Source organism: Muntiacus reevesi, chromosome 10 (assembly GCF_963930625.1).
Source record: "Muntiacus reevesi chromosome 10, mMunRee1.1, whole genome shotgun sequence".
NCBI lineage: Eukaryota > Metazoa > Chordata > Mammalia > Artiodactyla > Cervidae > Muntiacus > Muntiacus reevesi.
The window spans coordinates 22,971,979-22,978,450 of record NC_089258.1 but is presented as its reverse complement, the minus strand read 5'-3'; the positions used below and the strand labels follow the sequence as shown (position 1 = coordinate 22,978,450).

Sequence of the window (6,472 nt, the reverse complement as noted above, 5' to 3'; positions counted from 1 at the left end):
TGCAAATCGAGGGCGCCCCGCTTCCGGAAGTAAGCCCCGTTTAGCAGCTCTTGGGCACCCGGAGGCCGCGAAGTCCAGGCCTCGCTGACGTGAGAGGAAATGCCCCAGATTTTTTTCCCGTTTGTTAACCATTGCTCCTGCGACCTGTTTTTTTTTTTACTGTGAAAAGTGAAAATCGCTCAGTCGTGTCCGACCCTTTGCGACCCCATGAACTATACAATCTATGGAATTCTCCAGGCCAAAATACTGGAGTGGGTAGCCGTTCCCTTCTCCAGGGGATCGTCCCAGCCCAGGGATCGAACCCAAGTCTCCCTCATTGCAGGCGGATTCTTTACCAGCTGAGCCCCAGGGAAGCCCTTAAACCTTCTATTTATTTATTTTTACTAAGTACCTTTTATTTACAGTGCCTATTGTTCTGTTACCTATTATTGGTTCTCCTCAGCCTGGCGATTGGCTGATGGCCCCGTCAATCCCCAGGGGAAAGGACTAACTTTCAGACACCTCGGAAAAATATTGTGAGCCCCTTCTTGTTGAAATGTAAGATTCTGGAGAAAACTCAAGAGATTCGGTAAGTTTAGAAGGTTGTAACTATTACAGGGAAATGTATGACAGCTCTGTCTAAACATTAAAATCACTTGGGGAGTTTTGGTCCCTCTTGTGTAGGGCCTGAGCTTCCACATTTTGTAAAAAAGCATTTCTCCAGCCCTCCTCCAACCCCTACTAGATTCTAATGTGCAAACGGGATTGATAGTTACTACCTTTGTGTATCTTTTCAACAAGAAATTGACCAGGGAATAGATAAACATAAATCAATAGGTTGTTTCTGATCTTAACACTCGTCTATTTTAAGCTAATTAAGCATTGATTTTAGTTAATAACAAACTGCTATTTTCCACTCAATTAAACTGAATGTGTTTTAATGATAGGAAGGTAATCAAACTAATTTATTGATGAAAAGCTGTATGCCTCACAGAGTTATGAAAAACTACCCAGTAAAGTCAGAATGTAAACAGTGGGAAACAAGCGTTCATGTTCCCTGATACTAGAGGTAAAGAGGCAACTGGCTCCAAACGAACTCATTGGGTGAAGCAGAAGCCGGAGAGCCATGTTTGGGGACCTGTCAGGGAAAGCATTGTATGAAATGACTCTCTCTGACCTCCCTCCTTTGACTGCTTTGCTCTTGGCAAAGCTTGCATGCACAGAACCACTGAATGGCATGCAATGTTTCTAGCCCAAAGTTTGTAAACTTGAAGTTCACAGGCTGTACTTGGCCGACAAGTATGCTTTGTTTATTTCGGACACTACTGACTGCCTTTTAAGATATTTTAGGACTCCCCTGGCAGTTCAGTGGTTAAGACTCCATGCTTCCAATTCAGGCTATGTGGGGTTCAGTCCCTAATCAGGGGACTAAGATCTCATATGTCACATGGCACGGCCAAAAAATATATAGATAGATTACCAACTTCTCTTGAAAATGTTGAAGGTCTGGTAACACTAGGTTTATATTTTTGCATGGCCACATTGCCTAGAGCTGAGTGGTTATTTTATTTCTGTTTGCTATGATCCCCACTATTGGTTATTGATTCCCTGACAGTAGTTGAATTTCATTTGAGTGTTATCTATGTGTATTGTATTGTGCTAAATCAATCCCTGGTCTAAGAGAATGTCGTTGGTTGCCTACTCAACATCCACTTCCTCTCTCTCACCTTAGTAGAACACAACCAGGATTTTATTCATATGATTATTTACATTCACTTAGACCCCTTCGTTCCACATGTCTTGAAGGAAGCTGACTTCACCTCCCTCTTCAAGGATTGTCTTAATTCATATAGTAAGTCCCATTCCCAAACCCAAAGTTCTGCTCTTAACAGTGGATAGTTTATTTTGCTGAATTGCTTGGAATAATAGGACTGAAGCAGTTTACTTATCTTCTGAATTTCTTGTGAGGCCTGAAACTGTTGGAGCCTTCTTGTTACCCGGCTTGATAATGAAGTCAACACAGAAATGGGAAAACTAAAGAATCTCAGGGATGTTGCTCCAACTGAGTTAATGTTAAAAGACCTAATTAGCTTTATTGAATAATTCATGAACTGGACAGCATCCTGTTTAGCAAGTAGAGGGGAGCTCCAAAAGGCTGTAGAAAGGGCGAGGTTTTTAAAGGTAAGATCATGAAGTCAAAAACAAAGATTATTTCAAACTTAGGTAGCCTATCCATAGTGGATGAGGGGATCTATGCGCCTGATTACTTCATCTTCCTTTCAGGGATGGAAAGGTTTACCTCATTGGTGCTGACCAGAAAATTTCACACTGACCAGTTAGGATTACCTTCTTGAAAAGGATTGTGACTGCCATAAGGTCAGGTATTAAGTCTTCCTTTTAGCACAAGTGACTCCACTTTGGGCCTCTCATTCTTTTAACAGGGAAATGGTGCCAGGGCAACTCAGGACACCCCTATTCCACCCACACTCTAGAGTGCTGGAGAGGGTATTGAGAAGACAGCAGACCTTATAGAAACTTTTAATTCTCACCATGTAGATAACCAGATTCTCCAGCTACTGGTGAGATCTATCTTTCCCAAGAGTTCCCGTCATCTGACACCTTCCCAATAGCCTGTCCTGATTCAAAGAGGTAGCTTCACCCTAGAGAAAGTGGAATAGATAAAAGGGAGGATGGCCAAGACCTCTTTCATTGACCATGTTTCCAGTTTCTGATTAGCTGCCACAAGTTCACAAACTACCAGCCCACAATCGTAATCAAGAGAAGAGAAGAATAACCCTGGAAAAATATGTCTGGTTCTCACTACTAAATGGCAGAACGTTTGCTGAGCTATAAGAATATTTTTTTGGGGGGGAAGCTTCCTTGGTGGCTCACGTGGTAAAGAATCTGCCTGTAATGCAGGAGACTACGGTTCGATCCCTGGGTCGGGAAGGTCCCTTGGAGAAGAGAATGGCTACCCACTCCATTATTCTTGCCTGGAGAATCCCATGGACAGAGGAGCCTGGCAGGCTACAGTCCATAGGGTCGCAAAGAATCAGACACGACTGAAGCCGACTTAGCGTGCACAAGGACATTTACTATTTTATACCTTTGAAAGTTCTTGTATTTGATTGCTTGTATTAGCATGATAATTTATGTAATAGTCCTTTTTAAAAAGGAGCAGAGTCATAAAGATTTCAAGTGATTTTTTTCCAAGTTGCTTAATGGCTATTTCTCCAAGGACCCGTCTTCAGTCTTGTTGCCAGTCTTGGTTAAATATATGGTCCTGCCACCAGGTGGCAGCAGGCAACGTGCTTTTCACCTCCAGTTCTTCAAAAGCTTTGCTTGAAGAGTACAATATTAACTCTGGCCGTGTCTTAACTCTTAAAAATCTGAACAACTAAGTAGCAGAGACTTAATGCTTTCATAGAGGATAAAATTAAGATATTTTGGATTTTTGTTTACCACCTTGTCTGTGCTTGCTGCAGATGTTCTGCTGTAAGATTTTTGTGGTATCTCCATGCATTCCAGTATTCCGTGTACTCTGGATTGGGTTATTTGTGTGCTAAACATGATTCTAGAAGTCCCTTATTTATCCTATTTTTAGACCAGTTGTATTCTATCCAGCATGACATCACTTGTTAAACAGAAACACAGATTCCATGGCTTCTGCTTTACACTTGGTGAAATCTTACAATCTTTGGGGAAAAGCTCTCTAAAAATGCAAGTTCTTACTTTTTAGATTATGCCCCACCTCTGAGCATGTTTGAGGACCACTGCTCCAAGTGATAATATCCAGTTCTGCCTGAGAGAGTTCTTTAGAAGCCAGCCCTCTCTTGTCCTCTCCCTCCCCTACCTTATCGTCATTCACCATGGCCACAGCCATCTCTTTCTCCACACCCTGCCTCCTCCTCTCCAGATCACCTGGCCCACTGTGCCACACCAGGCCTAGCCCTCTTTGTGAATTCTGGGGACCATGATCGTGGCTCAGTCCAGGGAGGCAGAGTCAGGCCTCTCATCCTCAGAGAGTGAGGATAGGGAGTCCCAGCAGGGTCTATGGAAGCATAAGAGCTGATATATGATCACAGGTTGTCAGAAAAGCTCCACTTCTTCTAAAAAGTCATGATCTATGTTACAGTCAGAAAAATTGTCTTTTTATACCGTGTGGCATTCTCTGGTTAGATTATGAATAGTTTTATCATTTTGATTTCATTATACATTAGTCCTTGCTCTGACTCCCTCATTAGAGGCTGAGAATTTGAAAAGTTGGAAGCACCCTAGGTAGTGCTTCACTTCTCTCTAGGTAGGTCCACTATTTCCTATCGCTACTACTAGGTACCTAGCAATTCACCTTCAGGGAGGAAGAACAGCATGACTGAAATGCTTGCATTAGGCATCGGGGTGAGGGTGTGGAACATATTACAAAGGTAAGATTTGGAATTTTCATTTCCAGTGGCACGGTGTTAGTCAAACTGGTGAATATGAGTGCAGATTTTCATGGCCTTGAAGGGCAAGGGGTATAGGAGACAAAGCCCGGGAACTATTAAGGTTGGGTGCCTATTAGAGACCCCTCCCCATACAAGTAAACTAGATATAATTCTTCTAACATCCAAGGGACTGAAGGAAAATTGTCTGTCTCTGCCTTTGTATCAAGATTTTTTTTGCTGATTGACCTGGAATTCCAGAAGATACTTAGAGTTTCAAAGAATGCAGAGAGGTGAAGGAAGGATACATAAAGGGCACAGGCAAAGCCAACTAGGAATAAGAGATTGCTCCTTATTGAAGTCCTCAGGAAAAAGAATCTGAGATGGAGATTTGTGTGCAAGAGGTTTAGTACCTAAGGGAAGTGAAGGAAGCAGGATGAGGGAGACGAAGAAGTTGGACTATGTTGCTGTCACTCCAGAGTCCTCCACTAATATGATGGGTAGCTCTAGAACTGGGAAAGCCTTTCAGAGTTGCCCTGAATTGAGTCAGGGAGGCCAGGCTTTTCTGCCCCTCATCAGTCAGTCATTGGAGATGGATACGGGGGAAGAGGGCAGGAGCTTGAACCAGGTTTGGCTTCCTTCAACTAAGTGCAGCCTCTGGAGGGGAACTCAACTCACTGCTGTCGAGGTCCAGCACTGCCAGCAGCTGGGGGAAATGAGTTCTTTGGTTCTAATAGGGGGAGGGGGAAACGTTGGCGGCACACCACCGTATCCACTGATTGAGCCAAGGGTAAGGGTAATCAGTCTGGAGGACCCAGAGCTGTGAGAGCTGAAAAAATGTCACTTTAGAGTCTCACTAAGGACATAGCAACCACTCCAGAAGTCTTGCCTGGAGAATCCCATGGACAGAGGAACCTCGTGGGCTATAGCCCATAGGGTCGCAAAGAGTCAGACACAACTGAAGCAACTTAGCAAGAGACACAGGTCTGGGGCTCCCACTTGACTTCTGCAAAAGAAAGGGAGGAGTCTTGCTGAAAAGTGGTCCTACTCCTAGCAGGTAGACACTCCCTTAACCCCTTTGATGATGGTTTGTAAGGAAATTATTTTACACTGAAATTATGGCTCTTTTTATTCCTGCAGAGAGAAAAATGGAAGAGCCCATTTTAACACTTTAATAACCCAGTGTTAGGGACTGAATTCTGCTCCCCCTCGCAAACTCACATGTGTCCCCCAGTGTGATAGTATTTGGAAATGGGATCTATAGCAGGAGCAGGGAATCAGAGCCATCTGTAAATTTAACAGACAAAATCCAATTGAGAGTTTGATATAGTACATTGTATTTATAGACTAATTTAGAAAGAAATGACTACTTTCTAGTATTTAGTCATCTCAACCAGGTACCTATCTCTTCACTTTTCTCAAGTCTAATTTTATGTTTCAGTAAAATTTCATGTTTTTCTTCTTGGATCTCTTTCTTGTTACTAAGTTTATATCTAGATAGTCCATAGGTTTTGTTGGTGTTAAGAATAAGGCTTTTAAATTATATTTTCCAACTGTTTATAAGTGCTATGTAGGACAAGCTGAATGTATATAAATATATATTGCTTTTGACTTAGTAGTATAAAACTCTTGTTCTCTTGGATTCCTTTTTTGGGTGGAGAAAAATCATATAACCTGCAAATAAGAGCTGTCTTGGGGAATACCTTGGTGGCCAAGTGGTTAGAATTCCGGGCTTTCACTACTGTGACCCGGGTTCGATCCCTGGTCAGGGAACTGAGATCCCACACACCACGCAGCCAAAAAATAACCATAGTTGTCTTTTTTCCTTTTCAGTATGTGTACCCCTTTTATCCCTTTTCTTATCTCATTATGTTTTGAAGAGAGTGGTGACACTGAAGATTCCCTCTCTCATGTATTTTTTTCCCACCACAGGTATTATCCTACTATGTGTATTTTCAGTCCATGCCATCAACATTGTATACTGTCTTTCAGAAGGTGACAGCTGAATTTGCTTGTGTTATATGGCTCTCACTTATTAATCGCCATCTGGGTCACCTATCTAAATTGTATCT

At 42.5% G+C, this 6,472-nt stretch overlaps 1 protein-coding gene across 2 annotated transcripts in view; it reads left to right on the top strand.

Annotated features, from left to right (window-relative positions):
- The first annotated feature begins 75 nt into the window (after window positions 1–75).
- Window positions 76–6,472, top strand: part of PGAP4 (post-GPI attachment to proteins GalNAc transferase 4) — a 59,160-nt gene continuing 52,763 nt past the window's right edge. For both annotated transcript variants that reach the window (XR_010658391.1, XR_010658390.1), the window contains exon 1: window positions 76–568. The gene's annotated coding sequence lies outside the window, so the exon portion shown is untranslated. The remainder of the gene's footprint in view (window positions 569–6,472) is intronic.